Source organism: Balaenoptera borealis, assembly GCF_965194805.1.
Source record: "Balaenoptera borealis genome assembly, chromosome: 5".
Taxonomy (NCBI): Eukaryota; Metazoa; Chordata; class Mammalia; order Artiodactyla; family Balaenopteridae; genus Balaenoptera; species Balaenoptera borealis.
This window is the reverse complement of record NC_138862.1, coordinates 144345949-144373081: the sequence shown is the minus strand read 5'-3', so window position 1 is coordinate 144373081 and position 27133 is coordinate 144345949. Positions and strand designations below refer to the sequence as shown.

The following is a 27133-nucleotide window of genomic DNA, read 5'->3' as shown; positions in this document are numbered from 1 at the left end:
ATACTGAGTGAAGTAAGTCAGAAAGAGAAAGACAGATACCATATGATACCACTTGTATGTGGAATCTAAAATATGGCACAGATGAACCTATCTACAAAACAGAAACAGAATCATGGACATAGAGAACAGACTTGTGGTTGCCAAGGGGGAGCGGGGGAGGGAGAGAGATGGAGTGGGAGTTTGGGGTTAGTAAATGCAAACTATTACATTTAGAATGGATAAATAACAAGGTCCTACTCTATAGCACAGGGAACTATATTCAATATCCTGTGATAAATCATAATGGAAAAGAATATTAAAAAAGAATGTATGTATGTGTATAACTGAGTCACTTAGCTGCACAGCAGACATTAGCACAACATTATAAATCAACTATACTTGAATTAAAAAGAAAGAAATTCCATGTTCCATTCTCACCAGACTCTGGCCTGGGAGGCAGTGGTGGCCATGGTTACTAATCGGGTAAATGTGTTCCTTATGATGTATCAGCCAGCTAACATGTGACCCCTCCCAGGTGGCAACATGCACACTTGTCTTCGGGAGAATTCTAAGAAGTGAAGCTGATGTAACTTTCAGACAATATGGCAGGCCAGGGAAAGAAACATTTGGGGTCACATAGGTAACAGTCCAGTACTGGAGAATATGTTGCCTTCTCTTGGAATCTGCATGAGCCTTCATCATCTTTAGGCCTGAACCTTCTCCCCTAAGTTCAACCTGCATGCATCCTCTATTCCCTAGACGGCAGGTATTATCTTCATAAGCAGGATCCCCAAATCCCTATCCCTAAGTTTAACTTCCAGTATGTTCCTGTCTCCAATTTATTACCACCTGCTGAGCATTTCCACATAGGTGCCCTGCTGGCACCTCAAACACAGTATGTCTAAAATGGAACAACCCTCCATTTCCTTATTTTAACTTTGTTATTTTATATTAATGGTATCTGAATTTTCCAGACAGCTGAGATTATACACTTGGTGCAGCCACTGTGGAAAACAGTATGAAGGTTCCTTAAAAAATGAAAACTAGAGCTACCATATGATCCAGCAATCCCACTCCTGGGCATATATCCAGAGAAAACTCTAATTCAAAAAGATACATGCACCCCAATGTTAATAGCAGCACTGTTTACAATAGCCAGGATATGGAAGCAACCTAAATGTCTATCAACAGATGAATAGATAAAGAAGATATGGTGTGTGTATGTGTGTGTGTGTGTGTATATATCTATATCTATCTATCTATATATATATAATGGAATACTACTCAGCCATAAAAAAGAATGAAATAATGTCATTTGCAGAAACATGGAGGGACCTAGAGATTATCATACTAAGTGAAGTAAGTCAGACAGAGAAAGACAAATACCATATGATATCACTTACATGTGGAATCTAAAATATGATACGGATGAACTTATTTACAAAACAGAAACAGACTCACAAACATAGAAAACAAACTTATGGTTACCAAAGGGGAAACGTGGTGGGGAGGGATAAATTAGGAGTTTGGGATTAACAGATAAATACTACTATATATAAAACAGGTAAACAACAAGGTCCTACTGTATAACACAGGGAACTATAATATATTTAATATCCTGTAATAAACCATAATAGAAAAGAACATGAAAAACAATATATATGTATATATATAAAACTGAATCACTTTGCTGCACACCAGAAACTTCCACAACATTGTAAATCAGCTAAACTTCAACTAAGAACAAAAAGATTATACACTTATCATTGATTCCTCCCTCTTCCCTTCTTTCTTTTCTCTTCCACATACATTCAACTGCCAAGAGCATTAATGAAGTCACACGTGTATGGGGTAGAAACACACAACTTTAAAGAACTCTGGGCTGGCCAGACTCTGTTTGGAGCTCTATGTCTGATTCTAGGTACCTTATTTTAGGTAGAATATTGACAAATGGAAAAGCATCTAGAAAATTGTAAATATTCAGAAACCGCATTACGTGGGAGCAGTTATGTTGGCCACAGAGAAGAGAAACATGGGGATGTATTGTAGTTCATGAGATGCCAAATTCAGCTGTGAGCACAGGCACCAAGATGCAAGTTTTCAAAAGAAATATCTAGAACTGGTTACAGGATACATGGCCTTCAGCCAGACTGAGAATTTAAACGAGCTAAATTATTGACTAAGGATAGAGGAATTGTGAAGCAAAAGAGAGTTATACTGTCCGTTTTCATCGCTTGTTCCAATCCCAGGCCTAGTGTATCATTTTTGACAGCTCTGTGGGGAGAACTCCACACGCATTCCCTACATCTGGAGGACAGAGGGGTGGCGCCTGATTTGTCATTTGGAAAGTTACAGTGGCTGCCCAGCAAATGCCTAGGAAGTAACTGTGTTCAGGTCAAAATGAAGGTCAAAGGTATTCGAGACCCACGGGCCAGACGAATTACCTGTGGAAACTGAACCTGACGATATACTGAAAGGTATTCTGACCAAGGGGGTGACCTGCCAGGGTAAGGGTCCCCAGTGGTAAAAGGCAATGATGTGTCCCATCAGGGGCTATAGTTGAAAGCGGGTTACCTGAATTAAAGGAAATGCATTAATTAGCTGCATTAAATGGGGAATCTCTAAATCCTTGTTACTCAAAGTATGGTCCATGGCTTAGCACCATCTGTGTCACCTGGGACACTATTAGAAATGCACCCTAGGCCTACTGACCCAGAATCTTCATTTTAATGAGCTCCCCCATGTGATTCATGCACACATTAAACTTTGAGACTTAGTAAACCACAAGGTCCTACTGTACAGCACAGGATATTTAATATCCTGTGATAAGCCATAATGGAAAAGAATATGAAAAGGAATGTGTATATATATGTATAACTGAATCACTTTGCTGTGCAGCAGAAATTAACACAACACTGTAAATTAACTATACTTCAATTAAAACAAAAACCAAAAAAAACCCCAAAACTTTGAGACTTAGGAGCCAGTATAGGGTGGCACCAGTCAAGTAAGAACTTTCCTGTTCCCCTTAACTTTTCTTCCTCTCACTGTTTAGAGTTCCCTGTCTGGAAACGGCAGGTACAGAGTGGGAGAGATGAACGGTAGAGAGAGGAAAAGCCTGGCACTCAAAAACAGGAGGCAGGAGGGTGGATAGGAAGATCTCCTTCCAATGGAACCTGAAGGACAGTAAGGGAGTTTGGGATTGACATGTACACACTGCTATATTTAAAATGGATAACCAACAAGGACCTACTCCATAGCACAGGGAACTCTGCTCAATATTATGTAACAACCTAAATGGGAAGAGAATTTGAAAAAGAACAGATACATATATATGTATAACTGAATCACTTTGCTCTACACCTGAAACTATCACAACATTGTTAATCAACCACATTCCAATATAAAATAAAAAGTTAAAAAAAAAGAAAAGAAACTGAGGATCAATTAACAGATTTGATTGGATACTTTAAATCATAAGGCTGTGCCTGTGTTTACAGCTTAACATGACTATAGAAAATTTTATTTCCTGAGATTGACTGGAAATGTCATGGGACCACCCTGGCAGGACAGAGGATCATCTCTAGAGCAAGCTTGAAAGGAAAAAGTTCTTGGGAGACTCAGAGTCTGGGAGTTTCTTGTTACCCTTCTGCACTGGTAACACTGGTCTCCCGATATTTGGATGATTATCATGTAAAAAAAGCACTGAACATTGGCCAGCTGGCAGACATCACTCAGAGAGAGATTTTGCTTAGCAGACTATAAGAATCTTCTATAAATGTTAACAACTTCTAACCAGAAAAGAGGTGCACATCATCATACTCCTGAAATAGCTCATGCAGAGGCAGAAATGACCCTCTGGTCCAGGATGTTACGTTGATAATTTCTCCTTTGGGTGGGTGATCGAGTTTACATTGACTCTTAGGGTCTATACATTGTGCTATAATACAGTCATGCCTTCAGGAACTAGTAAAGTCTGTGGGACTGTCTGTCCCTATGTTAGTGGCCAAAACTATTACTGACACTTCTTGACTTCTTATATCTCTGGCTCTTTACATTTTCCCATCTCCTCCCTTGATGTCAACTTGTCAGCTATTAGATCTCACTTGCTTCCCACTCATTCTTGACTTGTTTTTAATCGTTGGCAGGCCGCAGAAACATGTGGCCCAGCTTGAGGGAATTGTGTACAAACAAATCAAGCAGAACTGCTTGTGAGGTCCTTTTTTACAAATAGAGAATTTGTGTCATCTATGTGCTCACTCAGGGGTCTTCTCTGCCTGTCCACTGGTTCTAGTGACCTCATTCAATAGGCAAAGCAGGTAGCCGGAGAAGGCAATTGATTGCCACCTGTACCTTCAGCAAACTACAGGGGAAGTGGTATTTTAAACTCCTTTAGGCATCCTTGCGGTGCAGGTAGTTGAATAAGTGAATCACAGATCTTTGGGGGAAAATTCAGATTCTACTCATTGTAAATGATAATCACAAAGGAGATCCTTAGTCTCCAGGGCCTTATTCTTTCCATCTCTAAAACAGAGGTAATAATACTTAGTTTGCAGGATTGTGGGAACTAAAGGACCCAATGTTTGTGGTGCACCTGGCATGTTTAGGGACCCAGCAACTTTTAGGTCTCTTTCCCCACTCAACCTCACCTTGTCTTTAACTCTTGGCACTACAATGCCCGTGGAATAGAAATCAACCGGAGTACTTGTAGAGAGGGTCGCAAAACCATGGCATGTGAACAGCAGTTCAAAGACCTGGAGGTGTTTGCTCTAAATAAGACTCAGCCAAGGACAGTTGTCTTCAAAAGGTTTGGCGGAAAGGCCAATGACAGAGAGAAAAGGATTTCCTCCTTTTGTTCTGGGCTCTATCTTGAGCCGTCCATCCCCACAGCTACCACCTCATGGCGTCTCATGGCATCATGGCCTCTCCCCCGGGCCACTGCAGCCACCTGCACTGTGGTCTCCCTGGCTCTACGCTTGCCCCATCTGCCTCTGTTCCATCCTCCACACTACATCAGGGTCAACCTCTTAAAGACACCAAGCTGGTTGTGTTTTTCCTCTGTCTAAAATTCTTCAAGCCCCTTGGACACAAGCCAAGGTCCCAAGCACTCAGGGCCATCCGAATCTGTAATTTGTCCTCATTTCCCATTGTTCCATGGGTTCCTTCCCACCTACTGTTCACCCCCCACTTACATATACCTCACGTTCACCAAAACCAAACCATGTGAATTTCCTTAGAAGGGTTTCTATGTCTCACTGTTTTCATGTCTGCCTGCCTGGAACATCTTCTAACTTGCCCATGGGGTGAAATGTTCAAAATCGAGTCATCTCCTCGGAGAAGCCTCCCTGTTCTGTCCGCTGCCCCACCTTCCACCCACAGAATGAATCATCCTGCATACATGTACCCGTGTGTCTCTCCTCTGCCCGTGAGCTTCCTCACCATGCGCGAAGCTTTTCTCCACTCCCAGGACAGTGCCGGGGGGTTACCACATCAGCACCACAGCCCTTAAAACCTCGAGCACAGGCTGCGCTGCCAGCAGGATGCCCCACGGTAAATGCAACCATTGCGGTGCTTCTACCTTGAGGACTCACTATCTTCCAGTTATTATGGTATCTTCCTTAGATACCATAATTTATAAAACCAAGCTCTGAGCTCCCTTGCTTTGGAAATGCTACCATAAGGTGGAAGGATTAGGTGAGAATCGAGCTTCTCAACTTTAATGTGTGCAAGAAATCTTGTTAAAAGGCAGATTCTGAGTCAGAGGGTCTGGGGTGGGGCCTGCATTTCTAACAAGCTTCAGGTGATGCTGGTGCTGCAGGTATGTAGGGTTGGGTTTAGGATAAAATTAAAGCAGAAAAACTGAAAGTCATTTAAAAATTCCAAGCCAAAAAAACATCAGTTCAATGATAATAGCCATGATAGAGAAATGAGAACTTCTTTCCAAAAAAGGTATTTTAATGCAACATTTCAGAAATCCAAATATTGAGGAAGACAGAAAATTTAAAACATGTATATGATCTGTAAACTTTTGACTGGTTGACTGAAATAATTCTTTTCCAGGAGTTGGGAGACTATGCGTGGAGGTGAAAGTTCAAAGAGACTAAAAGCTGGAAAAAAATAAGTAACTAAATGATAATTTCCAACTGTTAAATCTTTTCACTTGACTAGAAAAGAAGTTAAGTGAATTGCTTGTTTTTAAAGAGAAATAGAACTGCCTCTCCTCCAGGGGTTTCTATGGTTTCATTAAATACTTTGGCTATTAATAAACACATAAAAATGGGTTTTGAAACACAATGGACACTAATTAGGAGGAGAGTAACAAAAGGGTTAAATAATTTAAAACTGAAAAACTGGTTTATGCTCCTGGGGTCAATGACTCATACACAGAAAAGCTGTGCAAAGTATTATTCATTCATGTTGCCAGGTCTTCAAGTGATAAAGAAGCATTTTCAGATCTTCTGTCTTGGAAAATTCTTGGCTAGGTATAAAAAGATTGAGAGTTGGAGGCTAGGGAGCGTATAACTTACCAGACTGGAAAGACAGTGGCGTTAATAAAACCATTCAGAGTACAAGAGTTTATACGACTTTCATCAACCACATTTCTATTAACAAACTCCTATAGCAAACATCTCTCATATGGAACCAGTGCTGACATGAAGACTTTGGTCAGTAACACCGAACCACAAAGGACATCATTTGGAATGTCCTGACGAGGATGTAATAATACCCTGAAATACCCAAAGAACGATACAAACTCTTTATGGGAAAATGCCACAGGCTGCTATCTCCCATCAGTAGCAGATATGAACTTCTTCGTCAGAAGATGTGTACTTTGAACACCGCTCTGAAAGCTGATAGTCTTTAAAAGACATGACTATTGTTCTGTTCTTTTTCAGGTTTCCCAAGCCCACAACAGGTCTCTGCTCCAGGAAGAAGGTATTTGTTTACTCACCAGAATCATGTATATTTCCTCGCAATGGTCTGTTGACATCCACAAACACATTCACCATTGGATTCTAAAGTAAAATCCCTTCGTCCTTGATCTGAGCTATACTCTAGATGCCCATAATGAATCCCATCACGATGATGCCAAGTGGGATTCTGCTCCAAACTTCTGTCATCTACTTTGGAAATCCTTCCAAATCCAGGGCCAGGAAACAATGATTATTTCTAAAGAGACTGAATTTACTTAATCGCGTCTTGACAGATGGAAAAGCCAAGAGCATTTACATAAGACCACATGAGATTTTGAACTGCAGATATCATCAAAAACACTGATTTTAGAAAAAAATTGAAGGTAACATTTCTTTCCCAGTACAAATGCAAACAACTCTCCTTGATTTTTCTCCATCATCCAAGTCAGGAAACTAGAACATCTCTCCTCAAGGATCTGCTCCCAAAGGAACAGTTTATCAAAATTGAGAAAATAGGAGCCTTGTTCCTGCTGCCTAAGGTGTTACGCTTACCCACGTCATATTTTTCCCATTAGAAAACCTGGGTGCATTTTCCTCTTTGGAAACAATCTTTTTCATTGTTTTCTTTTTTACTTTCCAGCAGAAGGGCTTAGCACAAGTCTTTGTCACTCCACAGAAGAAGTGCTAGTGTAAACGCTTCTTAGCTTACTTAGTGGCAGCCAGAGGATGAGGTCAACACCATGGATTCAGTCCTGGGAGAGACAAGGAAAACTTCGGTTCGATCTTCGTAACCTAAACCTCCTGTCAAGTTTGAACACTCAAACCTGTTGTTCTCAAACTTCTGTACTTTAGAATCACTGGACCTCTCCCCACAGTTGCAATGAGTCAGTCAATGGTGGTCTGATGAATTTGTTTTTCAGCCACGATCCCATACGGTGCTAATGCAGGTAGTTCAGGACCTTGCTTTGGAAAATTCTGCAAAGTCATTGGTCTGCCCAAAATTACATGCGTTGGGGACACAAATGACTGGGGCAGAGTAAATGCAGCTCATAGCAAAGCTATGGTTCCCTTTGAACAAAAACTTTAAAGAATGATCCGCTTGGAATACAAACAATATGTAGGACAAATCAGAAAGAAGATAGCTCTTCCTGATTTACATCCAAAAGTACCTGCTTGGAAATGAATTATATACTCTTTTTACCCAGTTCTTTGCCTTCAAGATTTTCCTAATTAGAGAACCCAGAAAGAGCTGTCAGTTTTATTCAGAATTACAGCAGTTGGTTTAAGCGTTAGGCATCAACAGTTCCAGGAACTGGTGGGCTAGAGGTATAAATAGAAAGCAATAACAGAAGCAATATATCAGAAGGGTTAAAGCAAAGTATTTTTAAACAGTTTATTATCTTGGAGTGGGGGAAGAGTGGGCGGTGGGTGTAGGAGCAGATACTCGGTCTGCTTACTTTTATCAGAGCTGCAACAATCCAAGGAAATGTCTGGATTTCCGGATGTTCCTCAGAAATGCTGGGCCTAGTGAATTGAGAAAGGTGCATGGCAACTTCCTGCATCCATCCTGTCTTTTCCAGCTGCTATTTTATCAGTGCAGCATCATTTGTTTAGAAGGAGAATTAGCAATGCTTATCCTTCCAGGAGGAGTTTTGGCTTACAGGTGGGAGGTCAGGAGTTGGGTCAGGGAGGAGGGAGGAAGGGAGGCGGGAGTGAGGTTACAGGTGGGGCTGTGCAAGCCAGAAGAGAGAAGGCAGTTAAGGGCTCTGTTTCCACCTTAGGCTCCCTAGATGGTTGGAGGGGGGAGCTGCAGGGAGATGGGTGATGGCATGGGGGAAATTGGGCCTTTCATGGATATCTTAGGTTGGGTTCCCCCAAAACATGCCCTGAGGCAAGGATGTGGCACAAGAGTTGATTCAGCACGTGGCCCCAGATTACCACCACAGAACGAGGAAGCAGTCCTTAGGGGAAATCTAATTATGCAGAATCCCACCAGCACTGTCCTAACCAAGGAGTCGGGCAGTGGGGCTATTTTCCCATCAGCTTTCCTCAGTCACTTGGATGAGGGTGGATCCAGAAAGTGTTACCCCCTAGGCATTTCTGGTCGGCCTCAATCAAGGATTAGGTGGACTCTTACACCGGAGAAAACCCCTAAGGAAGGAGTCTCGGGGAGAATCGTGGTTGGAGTGCCCAGAAATGTGGGAGCTGAGGCCACGAGGGAGGGACACCAAGGGTACCTGTTACCGTGGAAGATACAGGGTGGATTGTAAGTGAGTCAAAGATTGGACTAGCCAGAGAGGGTATTCCACTTGCCCAGAAAAGATCAATAATGTCTTCTGTTGAAAGTAGGTATTCAACTTAAATTCATTTTTTTCCACTATTTTTTTCTATTTTAGAAAAAGAAAATACTTTCAGTGGTCAATCTTCCCCCATGGTTTTCCCCTTGGAGAAATTCTGTAGCCAGCTGTATAATTTTAATATGGCATAAAATATTATAATATAATACAAACATAATGTAATATTTCATTAACTGCTGCCATGGTAGAAAATGAAAGCCACATTATTTGGTTGTTTGATAGACATAGCTCCTTCACTACCACCATCATTTTAAAAATTTTGTTGATGATAGTAATATTTAATAACAAATTAAGTTGTTATTTAATAACAAGTTTTAAAAACTAGCTAAGGACATCCTCCAGGTAGTTTCCTGGTGAAAAGGCATTGCTTCCTCCGGAAGGGCTGTCTAGTTATCATTTTCAGATTTTGTTTCTTCCATATTAGCTTTGTAATTTTAGCCTAGGCAATAAATTATTTCAGCTTCTTCCTTCTTCCTTTCTTCCTTTATTTATTTGTTTTGATTTGCTTTTAGGTTGAAGGAGTTGGGGAATTAGAAATCGTCTTTGAGTTTCTCTGGGTTTCCGGTGTCAGTTTGGGTTTGGAATGGAGATGCCATTCCAGGCTTTCAGCCCTTCCCACTGGCCTCTTCCTGACCGTCGATGAGTTGCCGGACTGCTGTCATCAACTCATTTCCAACAGGTGTATGTAGGGCGCTGACGGCACCTAGGACAGACACTCTGGGGACCGCCCGGAGTTTTATGTCGACTCTGGAAGAGGCTCTTCCCGCTGCAGCCCTACACCTCTGTTACCAGACTGTCTGCCAAGGCAGCTCTGTGGCTGAGACGGGTAGTGGGGAGAGAAGCCCAAGGAGACGACTCACGTAACCCTAAGCCACAATGAGAGGACCCCAGAGGATGCACTGGAGGGAAGAAATCACACGTCAGATCCCCCTAAATGGACATTTCCTAAAGGACTTCATTTACCACTAACTGCTCGGTTCTCATGGAAATTCCCCAAGACACCAAAAGGCTTGGTGGAGGTCGTATCAATTGGAGGGTCAGATTTTAGAGGGACGGTCCCAAAAGCCAGATCTTAGTAATCCCCATAACTCCTTGCAAAATCCAGAAGGTTTAAAAGCTGAAATGATTATAATGACTCCAAGTTTTCTCTGGGTACCCAGCTATAAAGCAGCCTCAGTGAGCCAAGTGTACTGAGATTTGGTCATTCCACATCATTACATTTTCCTGGATACAAAATTTTCGTTTTGTTTAAACGCTTCCAATTTTTTTCATTTGCTTCTCTTAATAAAAATCTCAAGAGCAGACACAATTTATTCATGAGTCAGTCATTTCAGTGCTTAAAACGGATCACTCTGAACATATTTTTCACCCTCTAGTATTTTTGATGCAATGAGATAAATCAGTGGCATGTTATTCTGAATAAACACCAAAGTCAGTTTCTGATGTGTTGTTCTTTCTTTCAAACTCTAGGTGATTCAAGATTGTGATTAATAAGGTTGTGAGGAATTGGGGTTTTGCTGTGGTAACATTGCCCTACGTTGATTTGTCCTTGCTTATGAACTACTTTAGACGTGATTCAAAGAGTTTTTGAATTGTGCATTGGTTCATTGATCAGGTTATATAGTCAGGCACCTCAAAGGCAAGGCCCCGACTTTAATTCAACGCTGCCAATGTCTACTGGATGTCTGTGTGCTGGGCACCTGCCTTCATCCCTTCTCTCCCTTCCCGTCTGCTTTTCAGCATTCATTCCCTAGGGGTTTAATACACGTGTTTGGCAGGCACACAAGCGAAGTATTAGAACCATCCTGTGGTGTCAGTGATTTGTCACTTTCTTTTACTTTCACTTCTCATGAAACTCTCCCCAAGTCCAAACATTGCTCAGACATCTCTTCAGCTCTGTGCTAGAGGGGTTAGTATTTTCATCTTTCAAATATTATGGCACTTTTGGGTGTCAAGGATTAACAGCCAGGCCCAAAAGAATCTGTCTGCACTGCCCAGCCAAGCCGTGGAAGCACATGGGTATGTATGCTTCAAAGGAAGGAGATGATCTGACCCCTTTTATTACGTCCCCTGGTGCACAAATGGGGTAACCAGTATTGAGTCAAACTTTTTTAACTTATTCAAAAAACTGAGGAAAATGTTTCTTTTATTCCTTATTCTCTAATACCAATGTTAAAACTATAATATAAACAAGTTTCCTATCTGGGCAAAATTGACCTGGGAAACTCACAAAGCATAGGAGGCTCCCTTACTTTTCTGAATTATGTATGAAATTCTTCTGAGAAGAAGCATTCAGAGCCTCTTAGCAATGGGTAATAATATAATAATTCCACCTCTGCTCCAGGGAAAGGAAGAATAATCACATGGGCCATGTTATAAAACCCCTTTGCCTGTAAAGGATGTAATAATGTTTGCTATCATTGCCAGTGTTTAAATATCCACTGTAGGCTATGATTCTTGGTAAATAGCTTCCGAACTTAATATTTCTTATTAATCAAGTATTTTTAGATGTCTATAATAATGAGTTTTAAGGGTATGAAGAACATTGGAGGTATTTTAAGAATGACATAATTTTGAAAATTCCCAAGAATTCTAATTTCTCATTCCTGAATCCCAAATATTAATATATGTCTGGAACTTGGAAACCTTAGTGGTTTGCTTTCTAGGTATTGGAAATAGACATTTATAGTATCATGTGCCCATCACCTCTGCCTTCTCCTGGGAACGACGCCCTTCTCCCCTCCTCCATCACATGGTCATAGTGGAAGCTGCCCCGTCTTTCACATGGCCACACGTGATTGGTCCAGAAATGATGGCTGAGTTTTTCTCTGAGCTTTTTCAGATTGCAACTGGGAAAAGTAGTCTATTGCTGCCTGATGGCAGAAGCTATAAATGATATAAACAGTACAGAGAAACCTCGATGAGAAGCATGAAGAGAAAGGGGAAGATGAAGATGTTCGAGGACTGAGTTCCTGTTGTCGGTGAATCCACCTCCACCTCTGTCTTTCCCTTGGGTTGTTTGTCCAACCTTGTTCTTGGCTATTATCATGGTCTCCTCCTCTTTGCTTAAGCAGTTCAGGCTGGGTCCTGTTTCTTACAACCAAAGGAGTCCTGATTAACATATAGAGGGAACTTATTTAACTGCAATGTAGTTGATATATTTGACCTCTGAAAAGAAGTAATCATAATAACTAACCTAATAATTAATAAAAAGAGTGATTTCCTTTTAATGGCCATGCCGTGAGAGCTGTGACACGGTAACTCCATATATTAATGCCTTGGGGTAGAGTGTCAGAACTCAAGGTTAGTAGGGTAAGCTACAGGCTCCCTGATCACTCTGACTTCCTTTTTTAAAACACGAATTACCCTCATTGTTTGTTAAGCGTCTGTCTCATGCAGAGCCTTTAAGCAATGTTAAGTGTCAGGGTTATGGCTGTTGCCTCCATCACTTTACCCCCAGGACCTCACACTACGTTGACACACAGCAGTTGCTCAGTAAATATTTCTAAAGTGAAAACTAGTGAACACACGAGCAAACAAAAGTGTGAGGGGTCCGGTCTGTGGATCCGGAGGAGGTGGGAACTGGAGATTAGACTTGACCCAGCTACCTTGATTGGAAAGGGGAAGGAGGTGGGCCTGTGCGCTGATCAAACTGAGGAAAAGCTCCGACAACATGATGATATCAGCTGCCTGAGACCCAAGGACTGTGGTCTTGAAAGGAGAGATGAGAGTGTTGCCCACAGAGCTGTCACCTACCCCATAAGCCCCCGGATCCAGGCCTCCACAGAAAGTCTCACTCAGGAGCTGGAGGAGCTCTTCCCTCAGCTCCCGACGCCACCCCACTGCATAGTGAATTGTACCAGGGAGGTGAATTGGACCAGGGAGTCAACAGAAGTGCAAAAACTTTGCAAACAAAACCCCTTGGATTCATTTGAAAGCAAAAGCCACAAGAGGGCAGAATGGATGCTGAGGTTGGAATCGGCTGCCTGTCACGTCCCCGGTGGCCTCTTAGTGACGGGATTGGGAGGGTTGACAAAAAAGCGATTGAAATTTTAACTGTGGGGTTTCAGTTTAAGTGAATTTTTTTCACACACATGCCAAAATTGATTGACTTAGATTGGAGGGTATAGAGAGAGGATAAGCAGCTTCGGCAGATTAGAGATGAAGGAAAATATGTTTTAAGGCCGGGAGCTAGACAGAGGCCAGGTCTTAGTGAATGCCATCCTAGGAGGTGTGTACATTATCCCCTACACTGCTCCTACTCAAAATATGGTATGGGGCAAGCATCTTCACCACCATCTTTCAAAATACAGAATCTGGGGGCCCAGACCTACTTACTGAATCAGAATTTGCACTTTAACAAGATGCTCAGATTATTTGAACTCACATTAAACTTAGAGCAGCACTGTTCTAAGAAATGTGGAGTTGTTGAAGTTTTGTATGGGAAAGTGTCATAAACACGTGTGTGTTTTAGAAAGGGGACTGTACAGGGTGGATTAGCGGACAAGTACGGAGGCAGAGACCAGTTACAAGAATATTACAATAGTTTAGGCATGAAAGGATGTGGGCCTGACCATCAAGGTAAGATGAAAACAACATCTAGAATTAAGACATATTTAAGGGTAGAATCAGCAGAACTTGGTGGTTCATCAGATAAGGGGTCTGGAGATGAGAGAGGGGAGAAGGTGAGGGGGGTAGGTGTGTAGGTCGTTTCCCAGGCAGGCTGATGGAGCAGATGGTGGCACAACCGTCTCTAAGCACTAGAATACAGAAGCAAATAAAAGTACAGAAAGGAAGGATTGTCATTTTAGCTTTGGACATGTTGACACCTTGGTGTGCTGGGAAGAAAATGGAAACAGTCCTTGGAGAACTCATAGTGTCACCGTGAAAATTAAATAAGGTATTGTAGCCAAAAGATATGGAAAGTCATAAAACACTATATAAATATGTTAAATAGTTGTTTTAAATAACTTGTAGTTTTTTCTCCCACTGTGTTTTCTTCTTTATTCTGATTTTGGTAAGGTAAGAAATGAGTCACAGGCATAATTATTGTCCTTGTAAAACACTAATTTGGAGCCTAACAGAGGACATGAAATTGAAAAAGCAGTGATAAAGGCAAGAAGTAAGAAACCTAGAAGATGGGGAACAGTAAATGGTTGTGTTAGTGCTGATTGAAAGAGGTAATGTGTACACAACCATAAGTCACTCATAGTATGTAGTATTCACCTACACTGTTTAGTATGGTGGCAACTAGCCACATGTGGCTGGAGCACATGGTGTACCACTCATCAAATTGAGATGTGATGTGAGTAAAAAATATATACAGAAATCCAAAGACTTAATATTAAAAAAGAATGTAACATATTGTTGACATTGATTTCACCTGTAGCTTCTTGTGTATGTGGCTCACATTTGTGGCTTGCATTTTATTTCCACTCAACAGCACTGGGGTAGAATATGACTATGAAACTGCCTGATACTGAGTGTTGGTTCTTGCACCTCATTTGCACACATTTGCCCTGTGTCACGTGGACTGGCTCTCCAGACACTCCTGGTTCCACCTTGATTCCCCTCTTTGCTCATTTCTTACCACCAGAAAGTACTATAAGTAAGAAAGAGCTGGTCTATGATTGCATGATTCTCTTGGACAGATCTTCTGTCCTCTTCCTGCATGGCCTGTCCTTTGGTTTGTCCATTGCCATAAGTGATCTCTTGAAACTGGTTCCAGATGATAGGATTGGAAGGAAACCTCAAGATAATCTAACCCTACACCCTTCATTTATGCATAAAAAATCCAGAGGTTCAGAAATGTAAGTACACCTAAATTATGTTTTTTCTACTACCCAAAACTTTCCCTCCAGAGAAGCTAGTTGACCTAAAGCAGAGTTTTATCTTCAAAGACATTTGTTTGTACAAAGATGTGGAAGGAGCTGCGATGCTGATTTGAACACTTCTTCGAAGATGAAAAGACTTGAGGGGATTCATTTTATGAATCTTCTGTTTCATAAAATGAGTAGGAGGGCAGGTCATCTGGGGAGAGTTTGCTTAGAAGAGTATAAACTAATAATTTGCAGAGTGCAAAAGATATTTAGGGAAAAAAAGTGTGGGAAAATGGAAAAGGAGTCAACAAGAGATAAACAAGGTTTCCAGGCAGCAGTGAAGACTTTGTCTCTAACCATGCATCACAGTTAGGAGGTGTCCAAATAGAAAATGTTATCAAACCAAGCATGTGGGAGGCTTACTGTCCTATGTTCCCACCTCTAGAAATAATTGTTCATGGCTGGTAGCACTTAATTTAGTTATAGGCTAGGAAAATACGTGATACTTCTGTGATCCACCAGTAGTTCAGTCTCATAATCAGACCATATTTCCTCTGGCTGGAAGGGATTTTCAAAATATAAGGTGTATTAGGTTCCTGGAGCTGCTGTAACAAGGTACCACAAACTGGGTGACTTAAAACAACAGAAATTTATTGTCTCACCATTCTGGAGGCTGGAAGTCTCAGAACAAGGTGCTGGCAGGGCTGTGTTCCCTCTGAAACCTGCAGGGGAGGATCCTTCCTTACATCTTCCTATCTCTCGTGGTTTGCTGGCATCCTTTGACTTGCAGCTACAGCACTTCAATATCTGCCTCTATCACTAGAAAATATTTTCCCCTCATGTGTCTGTATCTCTGTGTCTCTTCCCCTCTTCTCAATGACCCCAGTCATATTGGATTAAGGGCTCACCCTTCTCCAGTAGGACCTCACCTTAAGTAGCTACAGCTACAACACCCTATTTCCAAATAAGGTCACATTCTGAGGCACTGGGGGTTAGGCTTTTAACATATCTTTTTGGAGGATAAAGTTCAATCGTAACATAAGGTGTTCCTTCTTTGTACACATAGTGTATCTGAATTAAAAGTTTACCTAAGACTTTGAGTCCAAACAAGATGCTATGAACCCATTTCTCTTTGCTACTTCCTAACTCATAAAACTATAAACTCTGAAAATAACAAAAGAGGCAACCAAGGTAGAACTCTAAAAGGTGATAAAAAGAAGGCAAACTGGTTTGGGATCCCAGAACTGGAGGAAAAACACAGCAGCAGGATTTCTTACATTCTTCCACCCAACAGAAAAAGATGATGCAGACTCAACATTTTCTGACCCCAAACTAGCAAAGGAAGACAGTGTAGGTAGGCTTATTCTTCCTGCAGATCAAATAGACCCTCTGACGACACCACGTGTACCTCCAGCACTCCTAGAATGGAGAATTGGTTGAAAGCTCCACTAACACTAAATGGCCAGGAGGAATGCTCTCCTTTTCTGGCTGGGCCTGAGACTCCCCTCCCCCACCAAAAGATACTGAGGGGGCCCAGCAGCACGAAGATGACTCTCATCCCAACAAGCCTGGCCAGAAGTCTCACTGCCTCCCCAGGCCTGAGACTGCTCCACCCAGAGACACAGCGATGGCCAGTAGGTACCATTAGGGGAGATCCTGTCACAACAAGCTCCTGGACTGAGAAATGTTCTTCATCTCCCACAGGCAGGAATTTTAATACTATTACTACCTAGCCTGGCCAGGGAAGACTTTTTGACCACATGAACCTGAGACTTCCCTCCCCTACTAAGAAAAACCTGGTGGCCCAGTATGGAGAAACCCTTCCCACTCCTTAGGCAGCATCAGTAGGGACCCATGGGGTCCCAGTGGCACCAACTAAACCAAACAGACCAAAATAACACCATAGACACTTTAAAAATTAAACTGTCACTGGGACCACAGCCCACAAATGTAGGCAGGGTGTGCAGATAAACCTAAACAGAGTGACTGCATGCTAAATTAAAATATTTGAATAGGGCCCAGAGTTTCTTGGCATAATAGACAAAATGTCCAGGATACAATAAAAAAATTACCTGTCATACCATGAACCAAGAAAACTACAACTTGAATAAGAAAAGACAGTCAACTGATGCCAATACTGAGATAAATGTGTCGTTGGGATTATCAGACAAGGGTTTTAAAGCACCTGTCATAAAAATGCTTCCACAATCAGGTATAAATTTCCTTGGAATGGATTTAAAAATAGCAAATATCAGCAAAGAAAGAGAAGTTATTTTAAAAGTGCCAACTGTAAATTACAGAACTGAAAAATTGAATAACAGAAATTAAGAAAATCACTGCATGGCCTTAATAGTAGAGTGATGACATAAAATAGAATCAGTGAATTTGAGGACATAAAAATGGAATTTTTGCAATCTGAGAACACAAAGAAAACTGAAAAAAAATGAAGAGAACTTAGGAATCTTTGGGGAAATAACAAAAATCAACATTTGTATCATCTGAATTCAAGAAGGAAAAGAGAGAGAGTGAGGCTAAAAAATTAAATAAAGATTGAAATATTTCTTAATTTGGTGAAAGATACAAACCTATAGATTCCAGAAGCTGAGTGAATCCCAAACAAGATTAACCCAAATCCATGCCAAGATACATCATTATTAAACTTCTGAAAACTAAAAACAAAGAAAAAAATCTTAAAAGCAGCCAGAGAGAAATAACATATTACTGACAGAGAAATGCCTATTTGAATGACAACAGATTTCTCATCTGAACCTATGGAAACCAGAAAGAAGTGGCACAACAATTTTCAAATATTGAAAAAAAGAACTGTCAACCTCAAAATTTATATTTTGTTGTATTAGTTTGCTAGGGCAGCTGTAACAAACTGAGAGGCTTATAACAGAAATTTATTCCTCATGTTTCTGGAGGACAGAAGGCCAAAATCGAAATGTCTGTACACCCTCTGAGCTTTAGAGGATAATTCATTCTTTGCTTCTCCTGATTTCTGGTGGCTCCAGGCATTCCTTAGCTTAGGGCTGCATAACTCCAACCTCTTTCTCTATCTTCACAACTGTCTCTCTTTCTCCCTATTCTGTCTCTTATACGGATAATTTTCAATGAAGTTAGGTTCCACTTGAATAATTTCATCTCATGATGCTTACCTTAATTACAACTATAAAACCTTTTTTCCAAATTAGGTCACACTCACAGGTCCTGGGGATTAAGACATAGATACACCTTTTAAGGACCACTATTCAACCCACTACATTGGCAAAACTATCTTTCAGGAATAAAGGGGAAATAAAGACATTCTCAGATGAAGAAAAATTAAAAGATTTTGTTACTAGCAGACTTATCCTTAAAGATTAAAGGATATTCTTCAAACAAAAATAAAATGAGGAAATAAAGAAACAAAGTTTTCTTCTTCATCAGGAAGCAAGAACCACAAAGAGACCAGAAATATAGGTTCATACAAAAAACTATCATTTTTCTCATGAGTTTTATGAACTATATTTGATGATTAAAACAAAATACATAAACTATCTGGTAATCAATATAATGATATTTAAAAGTAAGTTAGGTAAAGGAACCTAAATGCAAGTGAGCTTTCCATACTTCACTCACAGTGGTAAAATATTGATACCAGTAGTCTGTGATCAGTCTCATGTATGTATCATATTGTACCCAGAGCAATCCCTCTGAAAGCTACACAAAGAGAGACACTCAAACACACTGTAAATAAATCAAAATGGAACTCTAAAAATGTTCAAGTAACTCATAGGAAGGCAAGAAAAGAGAAACATAGGAATGGGAACCAGAGGAAACAAACCAAAAAAAGTATATAAATAAAATGGCAGGCAATTCTATCAGATCAATAATTACTGGGATGTAAACAATTTAAATACATCAATCAAAAAACAGATTAAAGAGTGGATTTTTTAAATGACGCAGTTACATGCTATTTACAAGAAACTCACTTCAAGTTCAACATCAGTAGGTTGAAATTTTAAAAATGGAAAAAGATATCAGGCAAACATCAATTTAAACAATAATAAAAGAGGGAATTCCTTGGCGGTCCAGTGGTTAAGATTCCACACTTCCAGTACAGGGGGCATAGGTTCGATCCCTGGTTGGGGCACTAAGATCTCACAAGCTGCATGGCACAGCCAAAAAAAAAAAAAAAACAGTTAATGTTAAAAAAAAAAATAAACAATAATAAAAGAGCAGGAGTGACTTTATGTATATGATAAAATTGTATAGAACTATAAACACACACATGTAGGCTCCAAGTACAACTAGGGGAATATGAATCAGGCAGGTGGGCCATAGCCATATCAATATCCATATTGTGATATTTAACTGAGTTTTGCAAAATATCTCCAGTAAAGGAAACTATTAAATGTTGCATGGGCTTGTTGTATAATTTCCTACTGCTGCATGTGAACCTACAATTATCTCAATGAAATTTTTAATCAGAAAAATAGTTTATCTAAAAACAAAATAGGGACTTCCCTTGGGGTCCAATGGTAAAGAATCCACCTACCAGTGCAGAAGACGTGGGTTCCATCCCTGGTTGGGGAACTAAGATCCCACATGCTGCGGGGCAACTAATCCCATGCGCCACAACTACTGAGCCCACATGCCTCAACTAGAGAGCTCGCATGCCGCAAACTACAGAGCCCACATGCTCTGGAGTCCCTGCATCACAACAAGAGAGAGAAAACCCGCACACCACAGCTAGAGAGAAGCCCATGTGCCACAACTAGAGAGAAGACCACACGTTGCAACGAAGAGCCCGTGTGCCGCAACAAAAAGATCCTGCATGCCACAATGAAGATCCCACGTGCCATAACTAAGACCGGACACAGCCAAAAATAAGAATAAATAAATAATTAAATAAATAAAGAATGGCCAAAGGTAATTGAACCTTAAAAACAAAACAAAACAAAACAAATCTACAGAACTGAAGTGAATATTCTTCTAGCTCTGTTTTAGAACAAGATGGCAAGAGAAGAGTTAGTGTTCACTTTCTCCCCCTTTATTTAAAAAGTCATACAAATCATATTGAGTTAACATTTATTTATTGTTTATATGCACCATCATCAAGAAAACATTTTTACCTTAAAAGTAAGCCTTTTGATAAAGAATCTCTGAATAAAATAACAATAACATTATAAAGTATAACAATCTTTGTGGGATAGATGCGTTACAGCGATATTAAATAGAGCCAAAATGGGAGGCTGAAAGAAAACCCAGTCTGTGAGGGTTTCTCAGGTTCCTAACGCATCACTAATTTTGTTTTAAAGGATTCATATCAAAACCCCTTACCTAGACTTGATATAGAGTGATAGATTAATATCTTTGCTTCTGTGTAATGCACTGAAATACAGATATCCATGTTTTATTCAATATATGAACTGAATCCCCATTTTTCTCCAGGCATAATTCATAATAAAGAACCATCTTCACTTCAAATCTAAATTAATGGGAAACTAGTTTTGCTTATGAATATTGGTACTTAATCTGTTTTCCATGGTGAGTAGTTTAATCTACGATATCACTTTATGGATTTTTGTCTCTTTAAATTATATTACCCTGTTTAAATTACCATATTAACACAAGCATGTAACTAAAAATGCTCTAAAGATGTAAACCAAATAAACCCTGAGAAAAATGTGTGCTGTCAAGACTAACGAGAGAGTCTGCCTTCTGAAAATGTTATGTGCAATAATGCACAGAATGAACAAGGAAATAATCCCACACTGCCCTTACTAGAAGGACACGTGAAGTGAGTCAGGGAGTCCCCACCCCGATGCTATGGACTCCCCGAAAGAACCTGAAACTGCTCTACGGCCACTGAGCAAGACCGTCCAAGGGAGAGAGGGCAAATCTGCACTTTGTTTTTCTTTACTGAATTCTGATGCACGTGGTCTACTGAGAAAATCTGGGGCAATCAGTGTACTAAATCAGAGTCTGCAAAGTTTTTCTGAAAAAGTCTGGATAGTTCACAGTTTAGGCTTTGGGGGCCAAATGATCCCTCTTGAAACTACTCAACTTTACGTGAAAGCAGACAATATGGAAACAAACAGCTGGGACTGTGTCCCAGTGAAACTTTATATATGGACACTGAAATTTGAATTTCATATAATGTTCACATGTCATGAAATGTTCTCTATTTGATTTTTTTCCAGCCATTTAAAAATATAAAAACCATTCTTAGCTCTCAGGCTGAACAAAAATAAGTGGTAGGCAGATTTGTCCTGCAGCCTTGATTTGCTGAACCCTGTGTGAAATTATCAATGATATTAATATTTCCTTCATGAGTAATAATTATAATTTACTTAATATTGCTTCAGATCTACCAGAACTCAGCATCCATTATAACTTTTTTCCTTTTTTGAGTTAATATTGTTAAAATAGCTCAAAATCTTATGTAACTTAAAAGTTAAGGGTAGAAAAGATTGAAATAAATCTGTCTACGTAGGCAGCATGGCCTACCAAGGCATTATCTAAATTCTCTGAATGAAAAATAAGTGGTATTTTGTGGCTGAGTCAATCAATTTAAGAATCTCCAGGGACAAATTTTTTTTTTTTAATTCTGTTCAGTTCTCCATTGTACCTGTATCATTGTAGTTACTACATGATGTATAATGGTCCATTTCATGTAATGGAACTTTAACTGGTGTTGGTTTAACTTGAGTAGCTTTTTAATTAAAGTAAACCAACATTTGCTGCTTCATTGCCTAACAGAATAAATTGGAAGTCAGCATGATGCATGAATATGAAAATATGGATAATCTAAGGATGATGAATCAAGATCCTTCTTCCATATATTTTCTCTTAATGAAATACAAATGAGCCTTTAAAATGTTCTGTAAAACCACAGAGTAGGGCTTCTGCTGCCTCTTTCTTTATGCTACTGTAGTTAAATATTTAACCTTGAGAGAAGGAATTCAAATCACCAAATGCAATCTAATCTGCAGCTAAACGGTCTAGGTAAATTAAAAATACAGACAAGTAGGAGACGTGTAATTATTGAGGAGCTATTTGGTTTTTTGTTAACAGGATTCACATTACTGAATCCCAAAATTTATTCAACAAGCACTTATTGATTGCTTACTATGATTCAGACAGAGTTACAACACAGTTGAGCTCTGTCCTTATAGACCTTGCATTTTAGTGGAAAGAGCCACATAAAAAGCAAGCAATCAGATAGTTTGTCATATGGTGATAAATATTAATAACAGGGGGAAAATAATATGGGATGGGGATAGCCACTATTTTCTATAGAGTAGTCAAGAAATAGACTCTGGGGCTTCCCTGGTGGCGCAGTGGTTGAGAGTCTGCCTGCCAGTGTGGGGGACATGGGTTCGAGTCCCGGTCTGGGGGGATCCCATATGCCGCGGAGCGGCTGGGCCCGTGAGCCACAATAGCTGAGCCTGCGCGTCTGGAGCCTGTGCTCCGCAACAAGAGAGGCCGCGATAGTGAGAGGCCCGCGCACTGCGATGAAGAGTGGCCCCCGCTTGCCACAACTAGAGAAAGCCCTTGCGCAGAAAAGAAGACCCAACACAGCCATAAATAATAAATAAATAAATAAGTAAATAAATATATATATAAATAAATAAATAAAAATTAAAAAAAAAAAGAAATAGACTCTGTGGAGGTGATATTAGAACATAAATGAAGTGAAGGAGCAAGCTATGTGGATGTTTAGGAGAAGAGCATTCCCAAGCAGAGAGAATAACAAACACAAAGACTCAGAGATGGGACAGTGCTTGGAATGTTCCAGAACAGCAAGGAGACCCATGTGTATGGAGAAGAGTGAGTAAGGGGGGAACTCCACAAGGACAGGTATTTTTCTCCACTTTGGTCACTGCTATACTCTCTGCACATGAGACAGTGTCTAACATATAGGAGGTACTAAGTGAATATTTGCTGAATGAATGGATGGATGAACAAATGTATAAGAACAAGGAGAAAAAAGGGGTGTAGATGACATATGGCCTCATAAATCACTGTAAGAACTTTGAATTTTACTTAAATAAGAAGAGCAGCCACTGAAGGGCTCCAAGCAGAGAATTGTCATGATCTGCAGGATTTTTAAAAGATCACTTGATTTCTCAAAGAGGAAATCAAAAAATACCTTGAAACAAATGACAATGAAAACACAATGACCCAAAACCTATGGGATGCAGCAAAAGCAGTTCTAAGAGGGAAGTTAATAGCAATACAATCCTACCTCAAGAAAAAAGAAACATCTCAAATAAACAATCTAACCTTACACCTAAAGCAATTAGAGAAATAAGAACAAAAAGAACCCCAAAGTTAGCAGAAGGAAAGAAATCATAAAGATCAGATCAGAAATAAATGAAAAAGAAATGAAGGAAACAATAGCAAAGATCAATAAAACTAAAAGCTGGTTCTTTGAGAAGATAAACAAAATTGATAAACCATTAGCCAGACTCATCAAGAAAAAAAGGGAGAAGACTCAAATCAATAGAATTAGAAATGAAAAAGGAGAAGTAACCACTGACACTGCAGAAATACAAAGGATCATGAGAGATTACTACAAGCAACTATATTGATTTCTAGCAGATTAAACTGTCGGAGGAAGGACAGGAGCAGGGAGAACAGGAAGAAGAGTATTTCAATAATAAATAGCAACGACAGAAGTATCACCAGATGCTGTGCAACAATTATTTAAGATATGGATTACAGTGATGTATAAGACTGGAGCAATGTTATATATTAAACATGGCGTCAGAGCTCTATGGTAATGAACTGGGCTAGCTGAGAATTCCAGCTAGATTTTCATGGGACTGGGAGTACAGCAGGTGATCTGAGCTTCAGTATTGCAAACTTAGAGTCTTTGATCAGGCACACATGGCAATCAGGCTCTTGAACTCAGGTTAACCAAATTCCCACCTGGGAATTCCCACCTGCATACCCTGCAGCAGCTAGTACAGGTTACTGGCATGAACAGAGCCTGAATAAGGAGAAGGACAGCCAGGTGGTTTCCGAGGTGCCAATGATAAAGGCTTACAAAAGCATCACTGGAATTATATCAGTATTGAAAGAATTGTTTTTATCCATACTCCTTTCAGAGAGGCTAGTCTTTAACGATAGACACCCAATGAACCATGTCCTCAGGGTTCATGATCTTGTGTATCCATCCGCCCTCTCTTTAGATCTGGGCTGGGACTGTGACTCACTCACTTTTTACTAATAGAAAGAGGTGGAAATAATCCTGGGTGACTTCAGGGACGTGGTCAGAAGAAGTTTTCCTCTTTCTATCTTCTTCTCTCGGAACACTCAGTCTGGGGAAGTCATCAACTATGTAAAAAGTCCATCTACCCAACTGTAGAGACCCCATGGAGGAGCTTTACACCACTCTGTTAAGGCAGCTGGCATGTCTTGGACCCTCTAGAACAGACGAGCTACTAGCTGAGTGCCACCGAGGGATTCCAGTCAAGAATCAGCCCACCCAGGGACTTCCCTGGTGGTCCAGTGGTAAAGAATCCACCTCCCAATGCAGGGGACAAGGGTTCGATCCCTGGTTGGGGAACTAGGATCCCACATGCTGCAGGGCAACTAAGCCCTCGTGCCACAACTACTGAGCCCGCACACCACAACTAGAGAGAAGCCCTAGTTGTGTGTCGCAATGAAAAATCCCACATGCCTCAACGAAAATCCCGCGTGCTGCAGCTAAGACCCGACATAGCCAAATAAATAAGTAAATATTAAAAAAACAAAAAAAGAATCAGCCCACCCAATCCTGCCTAAATTCCTGACTCACAAAAATCATGAAAAAATAAAATGGTCATTGGTTTAAGTTTTGAGGTAGTTTGTTATACAGCAACAGCTAACCAGAAAAAAAGTGTGTGTGGTCAGTGATAAGAATAATTTAATAAACCCCTTGAGTAGAGGGAATATCCCTATGAGGCATAATCAAATGGTCACTGAGGATCATTAAACCAACTTCTGATGAAAAGGGTTGGGTGCAAGTACCTACAGGCAGGGCAGTAGAAGAGAGGAGACATTGCTGCCAGAAGCCTTTATCCATCTTTCTTTCACAGCACAAAGTGCCCTCATTTGTGGGTCTAACCTGATGCATCTACCATTGCTTTTCCAGTCAGGAGACCCATGCAGAAGAAAAAAATCAGACTGATGTCTTCTAAAACAGTATTTTCCAAACCAAATGATACTACATACTAATAAGCTGATGTGTGTTGCTCTTTGGATTAGCACAAGAGAGCAGATATCTTTAATGGAATAATTCTTCCATTTTGTCATTTGAGGTCAAAACCAGATGTTTGAGATGAGAACTAGATCTTTGAAATTCCCAGAAGGACAAAATTCCGACTGATCTCTAACAAGAGCTTATATTGTGTATTCCTAATTGGTTTAGGATGGAAATACTAAGAAATGGCTATTGATTGCCTTGTTTCCAAAAGCTGTATGTACTTTCATTCTCAGGGCAGGAAAAATAACACGATCGCAATGTGATTTGCCATCATCCTCTAAGATTTCAAGGAGCAAGGAGATCTTATGATTTTCTAAGTCCCCTCCAAGACATCCTTCATCAAAACTAGTTAAGTTTAGATTTTTTTTTCTCACTTATGGATCCAGTGTGTAGAAAGCTTCTTAGTGTGTAGTATCATTTGGTTTGGAAAATACTGTTTTAGAAGACACTGTTTCTAGAAGTGTTTAGAAGACCACTGTTTTTAAGTAGAAAACTTCATTGAATCTTTGGTATAATTCACAAGGCAGTAATACTTAACAATAGCCAACTTTTAAGGGATGTCCATTTATGGCAAGCACTATGCTAAATAAGTCTTGTACGTGTCATATGAGCGCTATAAGGTAGGTATTATTATAATTTACAGTTTATGTCTTAGAACGCTAACATTTAGAAAGCTTTAATTATTCACTCAAAGTTAATTAGATGTGCCTGATTGCTAAGTCTTTGTTCTTAAAATGCTGTACTATGCATCATTACAATAAGGCAAGTCCTCCCTCGCTGCAAGAGTTTATCAAGATAAACTTTGGTCCCTAAAAAGACGGATTTTTTTCAGTTTAGAAAAACCCTATCTCAGTCCTCAAAATATGAAAGATAAAACACATTTGTATGAATTATTTATTATCAACACTGGAAACCATGGAAATATTAATTTTGTATTAGATTACCATCACATAATATCATATATAGTCGAAAAAGAATTTCTATTGATCAAAACCACAAAAGAGTTCATCCTCAGGAAAGCATTTAACCAAACTATTGATATTATACTCTTGGGATAAATGGAAAAAAACAGTAAAATCTTGAAGAACATCCAAACCCATTTCAATATCATACGTGATTCTGGCAGGATTCTCTTCATTTATTTGGCCTGTAGTATTGATGACATGCCCACAAAAAAAGGAAAAATAGCTATGACTGAAAATATGGATCTTATTTAAACACTCGTAAAAATTCCTATTTCAACACCCAGTATCCTGGGTGTTTTGTTTTTATTTTTTGGTGGCCAAAAAACATAAATTTCCTTCATGTGAAAACTGGTAAAGTTGGGCATTTCCATTGAAAAGGGTGTTGAGCTAGCCTCTTTGCCTTCCAACTAAATATCTTTGAAGTTAGAAAAGCTTACAACAATGATGAAAATGGATACAACTGATTGAAGGCCAGCATCTGGAAGGAGTTCCTAACTATAAAGCTATGGAACTGGATGGAGAAAAACCAGAGTGTGATCAACTGATGCTTTGCCCCATGGGGTAGAGCATCCCTTCCTGCTTAAAAGAGTGGAAGGAATGGAGTAAATACTTCATCCCTTTCCCACTTTCCCCAGCTGGACCTGGTGCAATAAGAAAAATGAGCAACACCGTCCCACATGATTCTGCCTTTCAGGGTTTCCAAAGGAATAACTTTTGATTTTTTACAACCGTACTGAAACTTTAGCTGCCAGAACATGGTAGGATGGGGACTAGGAAGGTCAGCTGGGGGAGAGTTGTTGCTGGGCTGACAGCGGTGCCTTTTACCTCTAGTCCTAAGAAACAAAGAGTACAGGAGGGA

At 40.0% G+C, this 27133-nt stretch overlaps 1 long non-coding RNA gene across 1 annotated transcript; it reads left to right on the top strand.

Annotated features, from left to right (window-relative positions):
- The first annotated feature begins 1220 nt into the window (after positions 1–1220).
- LOC309629125 lies at positions 1221–10559 on the top strand. Its single transcript, XR_014244862.1, has 2 exons — positions 1221–5529; positions 6040–10559. It is a non-coding gene; the product is annotated as an uncharacterized lncRNA (long non-coding RNA).
- Positions 10560–27133: the final 16574 nt, after the last annotated feature.